The sequence below is a fragment of the Prionailurus bengalensis genome, chromosome B4 (genome assembly GCF_016509475.1).
Source record: "Prionailurus bengalensis isolate Pbe53 chromosome B4, Fcat_Pben_1.1_paternal_pri, whole genome shotgun sequence".
NCBI classification, from domain to species: domain Eukaryota; kingdom Metazoa; phylum Chordata; class Mammalia; order Carnivora; family Felidae; genus Prionailurus; species Prionailurus bengalensis.
In genome coordinates this window covers 42,687,382-42,708,504 of record NC_057358.1, presented here as the reverse complement: position 1 = coordinate 42,708,504, position 21,123 = coordinate 42,687,382, and positions in this window count along the sequence as shown.

Here is a 21,123-nt window from a genome sequence, read left to right as displayed (position 1 = left end):
TTAGGGTCCTGTATCTCTGCCTTGATATTCTGTTTTTCATTATGTTTATTCTGTCCATCAAGGGGGAACGGCAGGAGTCTCCTCAAAGAGGATTCCGTAGCTTTGGCTGCTTTGAACAACATGCGGAAATATGTTTCTGGCTCTAGATAACTAGATACAACACTAATTTGTATATCTTTAGGCTCCAGAATTTAACCACAAGAATAGGAAGTAAAAATACAAAGATGTGATGAAGGATTATTTGTATTTTCTGAGATAGTGAGGCTTAACAACCTCAATTGTGGAGGGTTAAGTTATAATGTGCGTCGTTGATTTCCTCTGCCCCCTGTGCTGGTTTAACTACAACTCCTGACGTGTTCGTTATTCCAGTATTTGTAGAAAGCTGTTTTTATATTTTAATGTGTCGTGATGATAGGACCAGTCTGGCTGGTGGTTTACGATAGATTTAAGTACAAATAAATACCTACTTTATCTTTTAGTTGTCTCTACCCTGATTTCACCAGTAGCTCAGTGACTAAAAAACTTGGCTAAACACGGGTCTTTCTTTGTTAGAGTCTTTTGATGTGGGAAGGACCAATTAACTGAAATCTCTTTAAGATTCTGCTAAGAGGCTGCTCTTAGAAAGGGACAAAAGTAAAGTAAAGGGACAAAAAAAAAGAGTAAGGAAAAGGTAGCTAAGTATACAAAGCTAGGTGACTGGTTAATTAAATCTCAACGAACTTTTTTCCTCCTTGTGTGTGTAATAGTATTGAAACAATAAAATTTGTGGTTATTGGGAGTTAAAGAAGAGTGCCCCATCTGGAAGATCAGAAGCAGAAAAGTGATGAACAGAGCTCTTAGGTTTGTAAAGAGGCTTAAATAAAGGGCAGCCAGGGAATAGGTAATAATGAAAGGTAGAGAAGACTGGAGAAGGAGGGGAAAAGGTCAACCAATTGGAATCTCATCCTGTAACTCACACCAGGGATGTGTCCACTCTTTTCTACAATTGTACTGTGCCAGAAGGCACTGTGTGGAAATAAGCTTCTTTTAAGACATTTTAATGCCAGCTTTTATTTAAAAAGGGACTTGTTAAGTTTATAGACCAACTACAAAGCACAATATCAATGTTTTAGAACGTCCAACTCTTGGTTTTGGCTCAGGTCCAGACCTCTCCGGTTTCTGAGTTCAGGCCCCGCGTTGGGCTTCCTGCTGGCGGTGCGGAGCCTGCTTGGGATGCTCCTCTCTTTCTGCCCCTCCCCGTTCTCTCTCTCTTAAAATAATCTTTTAAAAAGTAAAGTACAGGGCGCCTGGGTGGCTCAGTCGGTTAAGCGTCTGACTTCGGCTCAGGTCATAATCTCACGGTCCGTGAGTTCGAGCCCCGCGTCGGGCTCTGTGCTGACAGCTCAGAGCCTGGAGCCTGTTTCAGAGTCTGTGTCTCCCTCTCTCTCTGTCCCAACCCACTCGCATTCTGTCTCTGTCTCTCTCAAAAATAAACATTAAAAAATTTTTAAAACATAAAGTATAGGGGCACCTGGGTGGTATAGTTGATTAGGTCGACTCTTGATTTCAGCTCAGGTCATGATTTCATGGTTCAGGAGTTCGAGCCTCAAACTGTGCTCTGCTTGGGATTCTGTCTCTCCTTTCTGCCCCTCCCCTGCTGGTGCGCGTGCTCTCTCTCAAAATAAAAAAGTAAATCTACAAATGTATTAGTGTTAACATAAACTGGATCAGAGACATGTTTAAATTCTGAGGCTAGTTGGGAATACTTTTTTCCCCAGGTAAATTATGTTTTCCCCTTAGAAGAAGCAAAGCAGGCATCTATGAACTATACTAATATTTCTTTTTACTATCCTTCTCCATCCCAGTTCACCCCGAATTGATCTGAATCAGAGCACTTTTTTTTTTTTTTTTCCAACGTTTATTTATTTTTGGGACAGAGAGAGACAGAGCACGAACAGGGGAGGGGCAGAGAGAGAGGGAGACACAGAATCGGAAACAGGCTCCAGGCTCTGAGCCATCAGCCCAGAGCCCAACGCGGGGCTCGAACTCCCGGACCGCGAGATCGTGACCTGGCTGAAGTCGGACGCTTAACCGACTGCGCCACCCAGGCGCCCCTTGAATCAGAGCACTTTTAATCACCACTGCCTTCTTGCTCCATGGCAACATCTACTTTCCGAAGCAGACACAGAATGGTCCACTAAGGCAGTTTTCCTGGTCATTTCCCTCATGGTTTCTCCAATTTTCCAATGTTGCTGTAGGACCATCCAAATTCTCTAGACATTTGACAAATGACATCAGGGGTAATTTCTGCCTATACCTAGGTACAACACAATATTCTTTTAAAAGTTGTCAGATAGTTGAATTTTGTGCCAAGCACTATGTTATGAACTGAGTAAATCATGAAAACAAAGCATTGATTGAACAACTAAAATAGTACATGAAATCTCTAAATCCCTATTAGTTTCATTTTGTTATTGAAGCAGATCTGAGTATGACTTTTTTTTTTTTCTTAATGTTTACTTTTGAGAGAGCACAAGTTGGGGAAGTGGCAGAAAGTGAGGCAGATAGGATCTGAAGCAGGTTTTGTGCCCACAGCGGAGAGCCCAATGGGGTGCTTGAACTCACAAACTGAGATCCTGACCTGAGCCACCCAGATGCCCCCAGACCCCCCCCACCCAGTATGACTTTTTACAAATGTGATTTCACTGTTCTGCCACCTGGCCTTTTCATTTAAGTGTATTGAGTGAAGGAAAAATTCTTTTTTAAGAGATTAGAGCATTTTAAGATCTGTCACTACCCTGGCTGGCTCAGTCAGTGGAGCGGATAACCCTTGACTCAGGCTCCTGAGTTCAAACCACGTTGGGTGTACGGCTTACTTTAAAAAAAAAAAGGGAGGCACCTAGGTGGCTCCGTTAAGGATTGGACTTTGGCTCAGGTCATGATCTCCCAGTTGGTGAGTTTGAGCCCCGCATTGGGCTCTCTGCTTTCAGCGTGGAGCCTGCTTCGGATACTCCGTCCCCCTCTCTCTCTCTCTCTGCCCCTCCCCCCATTCTCTCTTTCTCAAAAATAGATAAATAAATAAACTCTTAAAAAAAGGTAATATGTCACTAACATTAAATAAACATTAAATAAACATTAAAAAAAAATAAAAACCTAAATGCACATAACGAGTTGTCAACACATATGAGGAAGAACCTAGGACCTTGGGAAAATAGCTAGTATAAAGTGATAGTCTTTTTTTTTTTTCTTTTTTTTTTTTTTAATTTTTTATTTTTGGGACAGAGAGAGACAGAGCATGAACAGGGGGAGGGGCAGAGAGAGAGGGAGACACAGAATCCAAAACAGGCTCCAGGCTCTGAGCCATCAGCCCAGAGCCCGACGCCGCGGGGCTCGAACTCACGGACCGCGAGATCGTGACCTGGCTGAAGTCGGACACTTAACCGACTGTGCCACCCAGGCGCCCCTCTTTTTTTTTTTTTTTTTTTAATTTTTTAAAATTTTATTTTTGGGGAGAGACAGCACAAGTGGGGGAGGGGCGGAGACAGAAGGAGACAGAAGGAGACAGAATCCAGAGCAGGCTCCAAACCCTGGAGCTGTCAGCACAGAGCTCAGGGCTCAGACTCCCAGACTGCAAGATCATGACCTGAGCCAAAGTCGGACACTCAACCAACTGAGCCACCCAGACCCCGCAAAGTCTTCAGAAACTCCAGTTAGCTCTCTACTATTGAACCTTGTCATGTAACAGATGTTTTTACACCCTTGATCGCTGCTTGTTTCTGCTTTGGACTAAGTTCAGCTATAAGACATTGGGAATAGGCAAGGGAATGGCTAAGAATTAAAGATTTAGAGTGGCAGAACACCTGTTACATTCAAAACATGGTTCTGGAAGTGAAAAGAAGGGGAAAAGAAGGATTGAAAGAAAAGAAGGAAAAAGGAATTTCTGGTGTTTAGCGTTTTCTTTTGGAGATTAGCCATTTTGGAAATGCCAGTCACCTCCTGTGTCTTCAAACAGGCACCTGTCAGGGTAAAGACAAAACACCTCAGGGAACCCCACTATCATCAGGGAACCAGAGTCTGGGCTTATTTTTTTTAAGAGATTGGGCCTCTCCCCACCCTCCCCCAGTACAGAAAGGTGTTTTTATCAAAGCACAGGACGCCTACAGGCAGAAAGAAGCTGCCTGGACCTTTTTGACTGCAAAACTAAAACGTGCTATGGAGAACAAATTTAAACAATAGAGAAATGAACAATAAATCAAATCTAGTAAGCACAGTTCAATTTCTACAGGTATTTTAGTATATCATATGGATGGTCTTTTTTTTTTTTTTTTTTTTTTAACATTTATTTTTGAGACAGAGAGAGCATGAACAGGGGAGGGCCAGAGAAAGAGGGAGACACAGAATCTGAAACAGGCTCCAGGCTCAGCTGTCAGCACAGAGCCCGACGCGGGGCTCGAACTCACGGACCGCGAGATCATGACCTGAGCCGAAGTCGGACACTTAACGGACTGAACCACCCAGGCGCCCCTGGATGATCTTTTTTATAAATGTTTTCATTTTTGAGAGAGTGTGCACATGCGCGCACGAGAGGGGGGAGGGGCAGAGAGAGGCTCCAAAGCCAGCGTTGCACGGACAGCAGAGAGCCGGATGCAGGACTAGAACTCACAATCTGTGAGATCGGGACCTGAGCCAAAGTCAGATGGTTAGCCAACTGAGCCACCCAGGCACCTCCTGGGTGATTTTATGCGAATTTATATATATATTGTAACAGGATCATACCATACATTCTCTTCTGAGAGTTTTTTTTGTTTGTCTTTTGCTCCACTTAGCATTATATCTTCAACCTCTTTGCATGTCAGAATTTAGAGGTATATATCTATTTGGAAGAATCCTAAAAATCGATAATTACATTATTTAAAATTTATTTATTTAAGTAATCTCTACACGCAAGGTGGGGCTCCAAACTCAACGACCCAAAATCGAGTCGCATGTTCTTCCAACTGAGCCAGCCAACCACTCCTATAGTTGCATTCTTAAAAAAGATTTCCTATTTTCCTGAAATGTATCAGCCAGGGTTGAGATGGTCTCCTTCTTGAATATTCTCTTTAACAACATTTCTGACGGGAAGAACATCAGGGTGAAATTCAGGTCATTGAACTACAGGGAAATATTAAGTTTGGGGGCTCGTTCTTACATCTCAGTGTGACTTTGTCATTCCCTTAAAAAAAAACAAAAGCTATTTGTACAATATTAAGAAAAGATTATTACATAAAGTGAACTGGCAACATCACTGTTAGCTTTGATATTATCTTTCCAGACATTTCCATGTGTACCCGTGATATACAATAGAATTATAACCTATTTTTCCTATCCTAATATGGAACACCAGCAAGCATTTTGTTCTGCAACTTGCTTTTTCTACTTAAAAGTATATCCTGGGGTGGCGGGGGGGTGGAGGGGAGCAGTAGCAGCTGGCTGGTTCAGTCAGGAGAGCCTATGACACTTGATTTCTAGGATTGTCAGTCCGAGTCAACGTTGGGCATAGAGCTTATTTTAAAATAAATGAAATTTGGGGCGCCTGGGTGGCTCAGTCGGTTAAGGGACCGACTTCGGCTCAGGTCATGATTTCGCAGTCCATGAGTTCGAGCCCCGCGTCGGGCTCTGTGCTGACAGCTTAGAGCCTGGAGCTTGTTTCGGATTCTGTGTCTCCCTCTCTCTGACCCTCCCCCGTTCATGCTCTGTCTCTCTCTGTCTCAAAAATAAATAAACGTTAAAAAAAATTAAAAAAATAAAATAAAATAAAATAAATGAAATTAAAATTAAATAAAAAGGATTGTGCTCATGAACATAGAAAAATGAATGTTTTTATTTATTATCTCTCTCTTTCTCCTTTTTTTTTTTTTTTTTGTAATGTCTACACTGAATGTGGGGCTTGAACCTACCAACCCAGAGATCAAGACTGACTGATCTTCTGACTGAGCCAGCCACGCTTGGTTTAATTAAAAAAAAAAAAAAAAAAGAGAGAGGACTACCTGGGTGGCTCAGGCTGTTGAGTGTCTGACTCTTGATTGGGGCTCAGGTCATGATCCCGGGGTCTGGGATCCAGCATTGGGGCTCCATGCTGAGCCAGGAGATTCTATCCCTCTCTCTCTGCCCCTCTCCCCTAGGGGCTTGCCCTCTCTTTCTAAAATAATAATAATGTTAAAAAAAAAAAAAAGAATATATCATACAGATCTTTCCACACCAGTAAATTTATTGTTTCTTCATACCAGTAAATTTAGAACTGACTCAATTGTTATATTACACATTACAGATGCACTGTAAGTTATTTAAAATTGCTTCTGTTTTGGTGATTTACCACTACAAATTATGTTGCTATTAACATATATATGCTATTATATATATTATAATCTATAATATATATTATGTTATTATATTATGTTGCTCTTAACATATATATACATGTATATGTATATATATATATACACACACAATATCTAAGAAGGCAAAAGATTGCTCTTTGAGAATAAAGTTAATAAAAGCAAAATTCACTATCTTCTTAAGTAAGCCATACAAAAGCTTGACAAAGTTGCCAAGAAGAATGAGGAGAGGTGCAAACTCAACTTTAAAACCTTTCACTTACCCTTTTGGTCACAGAATCGCCAGGAATATAAACTAGTATGATAGAGATAAGGCAGAAAGGAAATTAATTATAAGTGCACCTGCCAAGCCCCTCCATCTTTTTACATCCCTTTCTTGTGAAAACCTTGCTCTCTCCGTCCTCCGAGAGGAGGTGGTTGTTACCTCCGGTGTCATATTTAAGTTACTTTCTCATATTTCAGTTTTTAAAATTCACTTTTTCTTCGTTTTCAGCTTCCATTTCCCTTTCGGTTTGGACCTGAAAGGAAGAAGCGCACGGGGTCGGTTTGCCTGGGTCGTCTGAATTTCACAGCCTAGATTCAAAGCTTTTAGTGCGGTAGGATTAGGAGCCTCGCTTACTGAATTTCAAGCACCCGGTTCTCGGGGTAAAGGACAAGTTTAATTCTGTTCTGAATAATCCTACTATTCAGAAAACTGGGTGTCTACAGGGAAAAAAACAGGCCACGACTGCAAACCTAAAGGAAAGAGCAGATAACTGCCAGACAGGGGCAGGCAAGTGGGGGAGGAACTTTAGTAAATATTGCATGCCTCCTGGGGGCCGCGTGAGCTTTGCCTGAAGCGGGAGATAAAGAGAATTTGTTAAATAAAGAAGCCAATTGGGGCAGACAAAAGCTTCTGGCACAGGAAGTTAGTTCGAGTGAGGATGCTGAAATGTAGGCATTTGAATAGGTTCCTCTGCGTGAGGTTGAAGCGAAACCTGATTTAAAAGAAGCAGCAGCTGCTGGCAAGTTTTTCCTTGAAGGATTCCCGGGTTGTGGGTGGTTGATGTAAAACTGTGGTCCTAGAGGAAAGCGTTTCTTGAGAACTTGAAAAGGTTAAGCTAAGAAATTACTTCGCCAATGGTAGCATTACCTCCAGGTATACTACCAAGCAAGCTATCAGAAAAGATCAGGTTAAGACGCTAGAATCAGAGGCCCGTGGGCGGCTCAGCCGGCTGAACGTTGGAGTCTTGATTTCAGCGCAGGTCATGATCTCATGGTTCGCGAGTTCGAGCCCCGCCTCGGGCTCCGGGCTCACAGTGCGGGTTGTCTTTCTCTCTCTCTCTATGCTCCTCCCATACTTCGGCTCTCCCTGTCTCTCAAAATAAATGAACATTAAATATACATATACATTTATTTTTTTTTAAGATTTTTTTTTAAACGTTTATTTATTTTTGAGACAGAGAGAGACAGAGCATGAATGGGGGAGGGTCAGAGAGAGGGAGACACAGAATCTGAAACAGGCTCCAGGCTCCCAGCTGTCAGCACAGAGCCCGACGCGGGGCTCGAACTCACGGACCGCGAGATCATGACCGGAGCCGAAGTCAGCCGCCTAACCGACTGAGCCACCCAGGCGCCCCTACATATACATTTAAATACATCCATTAAATATACATATGTATTTAAATATATATATTCAAGATATAAAGGTGCTAGAATCCTATGAAATCAATCTAATCACACTCTCACGCCACAAAGTATGGGGAATGAGATGGGTCACGCTCACATACGTAGGGACAGGGCGCAAGGAGGATAGAAAGGGTAGCGATGTTCAAATATGTCTCTGGTGCCTGATGTGACTGCAAAGACTGAGGAGCAGAACCTGAGATCGAAGGGTCGGGGTCCTGCAGAAGGAATGTCCCTGGACACAGTCACACAGGCATGCTCTATTGCAGACACCCTGGCAAGTATTCCTGGCCGCAAGAGCAGGTCTCCTTAGCTTGATGAACCGCCGTGGAATTTATTTTCACTACTACCTGAGCATTATACATGTGGGGCTGGAATGGGGTCAAGGGTGGATGGCCAATTTAAGTGAAGACTTAACAGATGCTGTCGGGCTGCCTGAGTGGCTCAGCTGGTTGAGGCACTCTATTTTGGCTCGCCTCAGGATATCTCGGTTTCAGGAGTTCGAGCCCCATTTGGGGTTCTATGCTGACAGTGCAGAGCCTGCTTGAGATTCTCCCTCTCTCTCTGCCCCTGCCCCGCTTGCTAAATAAGAGGTGCTAAATAATAAGGCTTCTCTGGCTCCTTCCATTCCTTTCGGTGCTCTGTGCACATATACTCTGCCCACCTAAATCTAATATGTCCTACTGGCTGCTAATTTCTCTGTAATTAATGTGCCGTATGTGTTACAAAAACTTCGGTTGTGTTCCATAGTGGAAGTGAACATTCTCAGACAATATAGTCAGTGCACATTAAACTGTATAAGGTTTTTGCAACCATAGATCGCCCCTGATTCTTAGCCTCCCCTCGATCCCAGATCTCATTTCTTTTTTTTTTTTTTTTTCCAGGTCTCATTTCTTAAGTCTAAATCCTTCCTCAGCCACTTAAATCCTAGGATCATACTTAACATTCCCCAAACTGTGTAGGCTTTAAAGGTTCCTCTGGTGCTGCCCTTTGACCCATTCAGCACAATTATGTTAATTTCCACTGGTTCTCTGATCAATTCTTATTCATATAAAAAGGGGTTATTTTTATCTGTTGAGACTCTGCACTACAGTCCCCATCAGGATGACAGAAACATGATTATTATTCTTAACTCCATCAACGGCTTTTTACTTTGTCTTTCCTCATGCCCCTTGCATTTTCCAAAAGAATAGTGGAAAATAAAGCCAGTTTCAACTTGGAGGAAAATAACTATGTATGAGTACATGTAGACAGCATTTCTTTTACATGGGAATAGATTTATAAATTTGATTTCACGTGATCCTTAAGCCACACTCTGAATTGAACTACCATTTATATGTAAAAGAAACAGAAGTTCTAGAAGTTTACAGAACCCAGCCAATGGTGTAGGGCCTTCTCTTCCGTCTCAGTTGACTACAACCCCTGTCTCCCCTGAGAAACTGCCCCCCCAATACCTCTTCAATCCACTGCAATTCATTTTCTGTTCTCAATGAGCCATGGTCATAAATCAAACTAAAATGTAAAAAACATCACAAAATTCACCCTTCATTAGCTCATTCAAGGAATATTGGTTAATACTTCCTAGGTATCAGGTATTTTGCTAGGTGTTGGAGGTTATGCCTGTCTTCTTGGAGATAAGACAGACACGGTTAAATGCTTTGACCTTGGATATTACCTTACCTGACTCTAACGTTTATAGCAACTATGTGCCCAGTATTGTGATAACTACTTTAAATGCATCTCTTATTTAATTTTCATAAAACAAGACGAGGTATTACTGTCCCATTACAGATGATGAGGGTTGGAACATGAATCATAACTTCCCTATGGACACACATCTAAGTAGAGCTGAGTCTAAAACCCATAACCTCTGCTATACTCCTATACACATTTGTTTCCATTTCAGAATGCTGGTGTCCGGGAGCAAGAATTCTGTCCCCTTCCAGAGTCCTTTTGATAAGAGTCAAATTGACATGAGACAGATTAACAAGAGAAAACCAAATTTAATAGCATGCATACGGGGAATCCACACAGGCATGGAAATTCCAAAGGCAGTCAGGCAAAATGAGGTATATATGTCTGACTGAGCTAGGGAGACTGGGATAGGGGACTTTGAAGGGAAGGAATGCAGCTCATAGGGCAGTAAGAACAGATGTCTGTTAATTAGACGTTTGCCTTGCCATACAGATAAGGCAATAAAAATAAAACTTATCTCTGCTAATAACCCTTATTCTCGTAAATGCCTTTCCCACCGTTACCTTGTAGACCTTGTAGGGCTTCTCCTCTGCTAATGGAAGTATTCCACGGGAGTCCGCCCTCAGACCTGTCCTATTACCAGCCTTCATGCTTTACCCTTCTTTGTCAGTGGCACCCCTACACCTCTAGGCTAATTGTTCTCAAGTCTGGATCTTCAGTTTAAGAGTCTGCAGCGCCCAGATCTCAGACATGTCTGCCTACTTGGTATCTCCATTGACACTAACCTGATTCTGCCACTCAGTTTCCTCATCTGTGGAATAGCGTGAGTAAGGGGCGCCTGGGTGGCTCAGTCGGTTAAGCGTCTGACTTCGGCTCAGGTCATGATCTCACGGTCCGTGGGTTCGAACCCCGCGTCAGGCTCTGTGCTGACAGCTCGGAGCCTGGAGCCTGCTTCGGATTCTGTGTCTCCCTCTCTCTCTGCCCCTTCCCCACTCATGCTCTGTCTCTCTCTGTCTCAAAAATAAATAAACATTAAAAAAAAATTAAAAAAAAAAATAAGCGTGAGTAATACTTTTCTTACTTTGTGGTGAGGATTGGCGCTAACGTAGGCAAAACCCCCCAGGTAGGCACTCAGTGAATGGTAACCGTACTTCTTATGGACATTTCACTGGCATTGCAAATCTAGCACGTCCAAAATCAAACCCATTACCTTCTTCCCACACTCCTCTTTCAGGATTTTCTGTGCAGGTTCATGGCAAGATAATCCATCCTATTATCATAGCCAGATCCTGGCAGTTATCCTAGGATATTTACTTTCCTTCAACTACCATATCCAAATAGTTCCTAGTCAAGTCTACCTTATTATTATATTCCAAACCACCCAGCAGGTTTCCATATTAGCTACTAATATTGAGCACCAACTGTGTAAGAGTTTTTTTAATACTCCCTTGAATATTCATTTAAAGAGGATATTGTGGTGCACCTGGGCAGTTCAGTCAGTAAAGCATCCAACTCTTGGTTTCGGCTCAGGTCATGATCTCACAGTTCGTGAGATCGAGCCCTGAATCAGGCTCCACGCTGACAATGCAGAGCCTGCTTGGGATACTCTCTCTCCCTCTCCCTGTCGGTTGTAGACTACTTAATATAAAAACTAAGAAGTTTAAAAAAAATTACAGATTGAAGGGAGACTGATTTGATATTTGGTATGGCCCTTCTGAAACGCAGTCAGATAAAAAGACCCAAACCAGGTTCTCTCCAATTAAAATCCACTCCAATTAAAATCCCCTACCATTTGTGACCTTGAGCAAGTTACTCTGCAATCTTTTGTGTTTCAGTTTTCTTGTAAGTCATGCTTAAAGCTATTTCAAAAGGTTCCTGTGAAGATTGAATGAGACATTCATCTAATAGGATTTTTTTTTTTTTTTAGCTCATGGACTATAGGCAATAAATAATGTCAGTTATGGGCATAGAAATACAAAATGTGAATAGTCTTCTACCACTCCTGCGAATGTATGCTAAGTCATTATTCAGCCAACTACATAAAGAAACTCATTGCATCAGTGTTGGGAGTAGCCAAAAAAAAAAAAAAAAAAAAAAAAAAAAAAAAAAGAAAGTCTAAATGTCCATCAATAGGACTTCGCTTAAATATGTTCTGATAAATCCATATACTGGAGTATTTTTACAGCCATAAAAAGCAAATAAGGGGTGTCTGACTGGCTTAGTCAGTAGAAGAAACAACTTTAAAAAAAAAATTTTTTTTTTAATGTTTATTTTTGAGACAGAGAGAGACAGAGCATGAGCAGGGGAGGGGCAGAGAGAGAGAGAGAGAGAGAGAGAGACAGACAGAATCCAAAGCAGGCTCCAGGCTTTGAGCTGTCAGCACACAGCCTGACGTGGGGCTCGAACTCAGGGACCGTGGCATCATGACCTGAGCTGAAGTCGGACGCTTAATTGACTGAGCCACCAGGAGCCCCAAAGATGCAACTTTTGATACCCAGGTCGTGAGTTCGAGCACATGTTGGGTGTAGAGATTACTTAAATAAATAAATAAATAAATAAATATTGAACAAAAATTTTCTGATGGTAAGTTGTATTTTCTCCCTTTGTTTCTTAGTCTCCCTTTGTTACTGATTTATCAATTACATTAATCTTCAAAGAACTAATTTTTAAATGTTAATGTTTTTCTCTAGCCTGTCTGCTTTCTATTTCACTAATTTCCACTGTTTATTTTTCCTAAAGAATTTTTTTTAACGTTTTATTTTATTTTTTGAGAGGCAGGAAGAGAGCGCAAGCAGGGGAGGGGCAGAGAGAGAGGGAGACACAGAATCCGAAGCAGGTGCCAGGCTCTAACCTGTCAGCACAGAGCCCGATGCAGGCCTCGAACCCACCAACGGGGAGATCATGACCTGAGCTGAAGTCAGATTCTCAACCGACTGAGCCACCCAGGCCCCCCTCCACTATTTGCATTATTATTTTCTTTCTTTTACTAACTTTGGGTTTAATTTGCTTGTCTCTTTTTTAGCTTCATAAGAAGAAAATGATATTTGGGTTTTATTTATTTATTTATAATTTTAATGTTTATTTTTGAGAGACAAAGAGAATGCGTGAGCATGGGGTGAGGGGGCGTGCGCCCATCAGCCAGGGAGGAGCAGAGAGAGGGAGACAGAAGATCCCAGGCAGGCTCTGCCACAGACAGCAGGGAGCCCTATTCAGGACTGGAACTCACAAACTGTGAGATCATGACCTCAGCCTGGGCAACTGACTCAGCCACCCAGGCGCTCCACATATTTTTCAATATAATCACTTTCAGCTATAAATTTCTGTCAAAGCTCTGATTCAGCTGCAGCCCACAAATGTTGATAAGTTGTATTTTATAATTTATTTAGGAATATTTTCCAGTGTTCCTTGTGATTTATTTTTTGGTCCATGGATTACTTACTCACAAGTTTTCTTTCTTTCTTTCTTTCTTTCTTCCTTTCTTTTTCTTTCTTTCTTTCCAAGTCTTTACTTTTATTTTATTTATTTATTTATTTATTTATTTATTTATTTATTTAACGTTTATTTATTTTTGGGACAGATAGAGACAGAGCATGAGCAGGGGAGGAGCAGAGAGAGAGGGAGACACAGAATCTGAAACGGGCTCCAGGCTCTGAGCTGTCAGCACAGAGCCCGACGCGGGGCTCGAACTCATGGACCGTGAGATCATGACCTGAGCCGAAGTAGGATGCTTAACCGACTGAGCCACCCAGGTGCCCCCCAAGTCTTTACTTTTAAATAGTCTCCACCCCCAACATGGGGCTTGTACTTACAACCCCAAGATTGAGAGTCACATGCTTCACCGACTGAACCAACCAGAGGCCCCTAAAGTTTGTTTTTAATTCCCAAGCGTTGTGATTTTCTAGTTGTAATGTTATTACTGATTTCTAATTCAGTTCTGTTGTGGACAGAGAATATACTCTGTAAATCTCAGTGTTTTAAATTTTATTAAGACTTATTTTATGGCCCAGCATGTTGTTTACCTTGGTCAACATTCCGTGTGCATTTGAAAATGATGTGTATTTTTTAGTCACTGGGTGGGTGTAACATTCCTTAAATGTAATTGAGATAAAAGTGGTTGGCAATGTTCACATCTTCCATATACATGCTGATTTTTGACTACCCTGCTCGTTAGTGAGAGGTGGTGATTAAACTCCAATATTTTTTACTTGTTTATTTCTCTCTTTAGTCTGCCTGTTTTTACTTCACGTATTTTTTTTTTTAATTTTTAATGTTTACTTTTGAGAGAGAGAGAGAGAGAGAACACACATGTGGGTGAGTAGGGGAAGGGCAGAGAGAGGGGGCCAGAGGATCTGAAGCAGGCTCCCCACTAACAGCAGAGAGTCTGATGTGGGGCTCAAACTCACAGAAACACGAGATCATGACATGAGCCAAAGGCAGACTCCCAACCAGCTGAGCCACCCAGGTGCCCCTACTTCATGTATTCTTAAATAATTTTTTTAAGATTTTATTTTTCAGTAATCTCTATACCCAAGATGGGGCTCGAACTCATAACCCTTAGATCCAGAGTCGCATGCTCCTCAGCACCTCAAGTAATTTTTTAAAAAATTTTTTTAATGTTTATTTATTTTTGAGAGACAGACAGACAGACAGAGCGCAAGTGGGGGAGGGGCAGAGAGAGAGAGAGAGAGAGAGAGACAAAAGAGAATTCCAAGCGGGCTCCACACTGTCAGCACAGACCCTGAAGCAGGACTAGATCTCATGAACTGTGAGACTATGACCTTAGCTGAAACCAAGAGTTGGTTGTTTAACCAACTGAATCACCCACTCAGGTGCCCCCAATATTGTAAAGATGGTAATGCTTCTCAAATGAATTCATATTCAATGTTATCCCAGTTAAAATACCAGAAGGATTTTCACTGGAAGTTGAAAGAATTAATCCTGAAAAATTCCAAAGGAAAATGAGGAGGGAGTAGCCCTGCAGCCCTTAAAATATGTAAGCAATTTGGTGCTGCAGAAAAAAATAGATCAATGGGACAAAGATGATCCAAAATATCCCCAAGTACATATGCAAAAAAATTAATTTTTTAAAATGATGGGGCGCCTGGGTGGCGCAGTCGGTTAAGCGTCCGACTTCAGCTCAGGTCACGATCTCGCGGTCCGGGAGTTCGAGCCCCGCATCGGGCTCTGGGCTGATGGCTCGGAGCCTGGAGCCTGTTTCCGATTCTGTGTCTCCCTCTCTCTCTGCCCCTCCCCCGTTCATGCTCTGTCTCTCTCTGTCCCCCCCCCCAAAAAATAAATAGACGTTGAGAAAAAAAAAAATTTTTTTTAAATGTTTACCTATTTTTGAGAGAGTGTGAGGGGAGGCGCAGAGAGAGAGGGAGACACAGATTCTCAAGCAGGCTCCAGGCTCTGAGCCATCAGCACAGAGCCCAATGCAGGGCTCAAACCTATGAACCTGAGCTGTGAGATCATGACCTGAGCTAAAGTTGGACACTTAACTGACTGAGCCAGTTAACCCAGGCGCTCCTAAACATTTTATTTTAAAGTAATCACTACACCCAATGTGGAGCTCAAACTTAACAACCCCTAGATCAAGAGTCACATGCTCTACTGACTGAGCCAGCAAGGTCCTCTAAATAACTCTCTCTTATTATTATTATTTTGTTAATGTCTGGGTTGACAGTTTTTGTTTTCTTTCTTTTTTTTTTTTTTCTTATTGAGAGAGAGAGGGCACAAGTGAGCGAGGGTGTGGAAAGAAAGAGAGAATCCCACAATGGGGCAGACAGAAAGAGAGAGAGAGAGAGAGAGAGAGAGAGAAGCAGGGCTGGAGCTCACCTGATGCAGGGCTTGAACTCAGGAACCTTGAGATCATGACCTGAGCTGAAGTCAGCTGCTTAACCGACTGAGCCACCCTGGTGCCCTAAATTAACTCTTAATTAAAGTTTGCCTGGCATGTCTTCTTCTTCTTCTTTTTTTTTTTTAATTTGTTTTAAGTTTATTTATTTTTGACACAGAGAGAGACAGAGCATGAACAGGGGAGGGGCAGAGAGAGAGGGAGACACAGAATCCGAAGCAGGCTCCAGGCTCCGAGCCATCAGCCCAGAGCCCGACGCGGGGTTCGAACTCACGGACCGCGAGATCGTGACCTGAGCTGAAGTCGGACGCTTAACCGACTGAGCCACCCAGGCGCCCCGTGACATGTCTTCTTTTATTCTTTTCCTTTTGGGTTTCCAGACTTCTAGGCTCTCATTAAAGCCACATACCTGTTTGCCAATTCTTCCAGCTCCACTGGTCCCAAGCCATAGTCACCTCTTACCAGGATAATTACAGTGGCTTCTAACTGTCCCTCTGCATCTATCCTTGCCTAAATTTAGTGCAAAATTTCTTTTAGGTATATGACTAAGGATGGAATTACTGGGGCATCAGGTAGTTGTATTTTATCAACTCGTATTTGCTTGTACAGCCCCCGAATACAGTAGCTTCAAATAACAAATTTTTCTTATCCCTCATGAATCTGCAAATAGGCTAGGAGTGGTCAGCAGATCCAGGCTGGGTTTGGCTAAGCTTCAAGCCACAGATCGAGTTGAGTGAGGCTTCTCCCTGAGGCTTGGACTAAGATATCTCTACCTGCTTATTTTGGAGGCCAGTCTAAGGTTGCAGCAGTTACCCAGGGAAGCTCTGCCCTTGGCAATGGCAGATTTGAAAGAGGGCAAATGATAGTAAGGCATGATCTCTTAAGGCAGAACTGACAGCTATTTCTTCTGCCTTATTTTATTGGTCAAATCAAGTCATATGACTGAGCCTAAAGTTAAAGGAAAGCATAACAAAATAAAAAAAAAAAGGGGCCCCTAACTGGCTCATTTGGAGGTGCATGCAACTCTTGATCTAAAGGTCCTGAGTTCAAGTCCCATGTTGGGTGTCGAAAATACAAATAAATAAACAAACAAGGAAAATGGAAGCACACTCCTCTCTTATAGTACAGGGAACTTGTCTTAGTCTGTTAGGGTGGCTGTAACAAAAATACCATACTAGGTGGCTTATAAACAACAAAAGTTTATTTCTCATGGTTCTGGAGGCTAAGAAGCCCAAGATCAAGCCACCAGCAGGTTCGGTGTCTGATGAGAGCCTGCTTCCTGGTTCATTGACTGCCATCTTTTTGCTGTAATCTCACATGAGGGAAAGAGAGAGGAAGCTTCGGGGGTGGGTGGAGAGCTTCTGTAAGGGCTTTAATCCCATTTATGAGAGCCCCACCCTTATGATCTAATCATTTCCCAAAGGCCACACCATCTAATACCATCGCCTTGAGGGTTAGGAAGGAGTTGACCATGTGAATTTGGGGTTGGCGGGGGACCCAAACATTCAGACCATAACAAAACTACAAAACCACTTAGTAGAGAGGATGGAATTGGGGAGTGGGATGGGGTGGGTGAAGAACTGGGGCGATGCATTTTCAATTTTTCCCAAAAAGCCACCGCTTTCTCAAGTGGTGGTACGATTTTATGCTCTTACTTAGCAGTAAAAACAGTTCCCATGTTTGCACAGCTGATGTTTACGGTTAGGAAGTTTCGCCATGGCACGGACAATAACAACAAATGTCTTAAAGTTGATCCAGTTAGAAAAAATTTAAAACCATCTTAACTGCTATACTGTGAGTGTTCGTGTCCCTTCCACCCCCAGTTTATTTGTTGAAGTCCTAATACTCAATGTGATGGTATTAGTTGGTGGGGTCTTTGGGAGGTGATAAGGTCTTGAGGGTAGAGCGCTCATGAATGAGATTAATGCTGTTATAAAAGGGGTCCAAGAGGGCCCCCCTTTCCCTTCCACCACCTAAGGATACAATCTGAAGTGTGCAACCCAGAAGGTGGCCCTCACCAAAGCAAACTGGCACACTGATCTTGGACATCAGGCTCCAGACCAGAACTATGAGAAATAAATTTCTGTTTGTTTATGAGCTACCTAGTCTGTGGTATTTTGTTAAAGCAGCCTGAAGAGACTAAGACATTAAGCATTTGTAAACGTATAGATCAATTTGGGGCGCCTGGGTGGCTCAGTCGGTTGGGCGTCCGACTTCAGCTCAGGTCATGATCTCGCGGTCTGTGAGTTCAGATCCCGCATCGGGCTCTGTGCTGATAGCTCGGAGCCTGGAGCCTGCTTCCGATTCTGTGTCTCCCTCTCTCTGTCCCTCCCCTGCTTGCACGCTGTCTCTCTCTCAAAAATGAATACACATTTAAAAAATTAAAAAAAAATGTATACATCAATTTGACTCAGGTCATGATCTCACAGCTCCTAAGACGGACCCCTAGTAGGGCTCTGTGCTGACCGCACAGAGGGGGAGGCTGCTTGGGATTCTTTCTCTCTGCCCTTCTCCCATTCATGAGAGTTCTCTCTCCCTCTCTCTCGCTCTCTCAAAATAAATAAATATTTTTTAAAAAATGTACAGATAAAGTAGTGTTAAGTATAGTCATGCTCCCGTGAAACAGAGATCTAGAACTTTTCATCTTGCAAATATGAAACTCTGTACCCATTAAACAAAAAGCTCCCCTTTTCCTCTTTCCCTGGTCCCTGACAACCAGTGTTCCACTTTCTGTTCCTGCAACTTTAACTACACGAATTTATTCACTTACGTACTTACTTATCTATTTATTTATTTGGACTACTTTAGATACCTCATACAAGTAGGATCACGCAGTATTTGTCTTTTTTGACTGGCTTATTTCACTTAGCCTAATGTCCTCACAGTTCATCCATGTTGTAGGATATGACAGGATTTCCTTCCTTTTTAGGGTTAAATAATATTCCCTCAGATAAATATACAGCATTCTGTTTATCTATTGATCCACTGATGGATTTTGGTCTTACTTTCACTTATTGACTGTTGTGAATAGTGCTGCTATAAACATGGGTATGCAAAAATCTCTCCAAGAACCTGTTTTCAATTCTTTTGGATATATATCCATAACTGGGATTGCTGAATCATCTAGTGTTCTATTAAAAAAAATTTTTTTTTTAATGTTTATTCGTTTTTGAGAGACAGAGACAGCATGAGTGGGAAAGGGGCAGAGAGAGAGAGAGAGGGAGACACAGAATCTGAAGCAGACTCCAGGCACTGAGCTGTTAGCACAGAGCCCAATGTGGGGCTCGAACCGACGAACTGTGAGATCATGAACTGAACTGAAGTCGGATCCTTAAGGGACTGAGACACACCGGCGCCCCTTATGGTGTTCTATTTAAAACTTTTTGAGGAACCTCCATAGTATTTTCCATAATGGTTATATACTATTTTACAAAACCACCAAGAAAATTAAAAACTGTTGTGCTTCAGGGACGCCTGGGTGGCTCAGTTGGTTAAGCGTCCAACTTCATCTCAGGTCATGAGATCATGCATGGTTCGCGGGTTCGAGCCCCAGGTGGGGCTCTGTGCTGACAGCTCAGAGCCTGGAGCCTGCTTCAGATTCTGTGTCTCCCTCTCTCTCTTCCCCTCCCCCACTCACACTCTGTCTCTCTCTCTCAAAAATAAATCAATATTAAAAAAATAGAAATGAGGGGCGCCTGGGTGGCGCAGTCGGTTAAGCGTCCGACTTCAGCTCAGGTCACGATCTCGCGGTCTGTGAGTTCGAGCCCCGCGTCGGGCTCTGGGCTGATGGCTCGGAGCCTGGAGCCTGTTTCCAATTCTGTGTCTCCCTCTCTCTCTGCCCCTCCCCCGTTCATGCTCTGTCTCTCTCTGTCCCAAAAATAAATAAACGTTGAAAAAAAAAAAAAAATAGAAATGAGAGGCAGAGACAGCGCACGAGGGGGAGGGACAGAGAGGGATGGAGCATTCCAAACAAGGCCCCACGCTGCCAGCACAGAGCCCGATGCGAGGCTTGAACCCACGGAACTGTGAGATTATGACCTGACGCCCAAATCCAGTCGGAAGCTCAACCCACTGAGCCACCTTGGTGCCCCTGTTATTAATTTCTGAAATCTATCCTAACTCACGTGATTCAGTCCCATCAATTAAGTCACTAAGCCTAGGGCAATCCAGGAAGGGTAGTTAAAGTCGCTTCATAAGAAGACAGGTGGGGAACACCTGCATTGCAAGGTTTGCTGGGTTATGACCTGGACCAGAGCCAGTCAGTAATCGTTCTAACACTCTCGAACAAAACCGACTCAGGACTACAGGTTTGCGGCCGCCCACGCCTGCGCAGTGAGGGCGCGGCCGAAGCCCCGCCTCTCGCAGGGTCTGCGGTTTCCCAGGCGCCAGACCAGCTTCCAGCGACGCCGCGGAGGGCGGAGGAAGTGGCTGGTCGAGGCCGCAGGGCTGGCGGGGCTCCGCGGCCTGGGAACCCCCGCGCTCGGTGCGCCCTGCAGCAGGGGTCGCGGAGAGAGCAGGACGGCGACCGGAAGGAGGAAGGTGGCTGGGTGCCTGGCGGACGGCGGGTTGCAGCCGCGCCGGCAACCAGGGCCCGGATCAAGGACACAGATGTAACACTGGGTGATTCGTTGGCGTCACTCTTTGGGGATCGACAGCCGGGAGGTTCTCTGTGGTGATGGGCCGGCGTGGGGAAAACCGGGAACGCAGAGCCAGAGCTAGAGGGCTGGGGCCTCACCAGCAGCCTGCCCCCCGCCGCCTCATCCGGCAGCACCCACTCCAAGCTCAAGGGCCACCTTCTCCCTTTCCTCTTTTTCACTTGCCAAAACCCTGGGCAGGGACCGCCAGCCCAACCTCAGCGGCAGCCGCACAGTGGGAACTTCAGCCAAATATCTGCAACAAACACTTTCGGTTATACATACATACATACATAAATTCATTCATTCATTCATTCAACTTGAATTTCATCCAAGCACAGGTAGGCTTTGGGAGGTGTGGAAATGGCAGATTCAGCCAACGATCGCTTCGGCCGGCCTGCCATCTAACAGCTGTGCCGCTTACCGATTTATTGCCTCACAGCTCCAAATTCATCCTTCAGTACCTGTTGGTAAGGGATAGAATTCCTTGAAATCATTTCTTCTTGAGAGCGTTAAGCGCAGTGAAGTTTTCTCAGTAGATGGTGCTGCGGATTCCCGTGGCCGCACCACAGGTGACAGGACATCTGGTGGCCCCCTGCCCCAGCCACACACCCAGAATGCAAGCTTCTTCAGTCACCTCACCGCCTCCGCCTCTGTCTGGCAATCACTTTCCACAAGGCCCAAAGCGCCGCCCTCCCCCCCCCGCCCCCCCCCCAACCATGTTGATGTCCCGACTCCCTGGGTACCCTCGATTGTCCCGCAACCCAGCACATTTCTCTGCTATCCAGTAGAGTGCAACCGTGCCTTTTCCAGTAAGATCTGAACCTCAGCTTTGGGGAGATGCCCTCTCTTCCAAGTCTCTCTTTGGATACTCTCCCTCAGCTCTAGGATACCATATTGACTTGTCCTATCTATTATC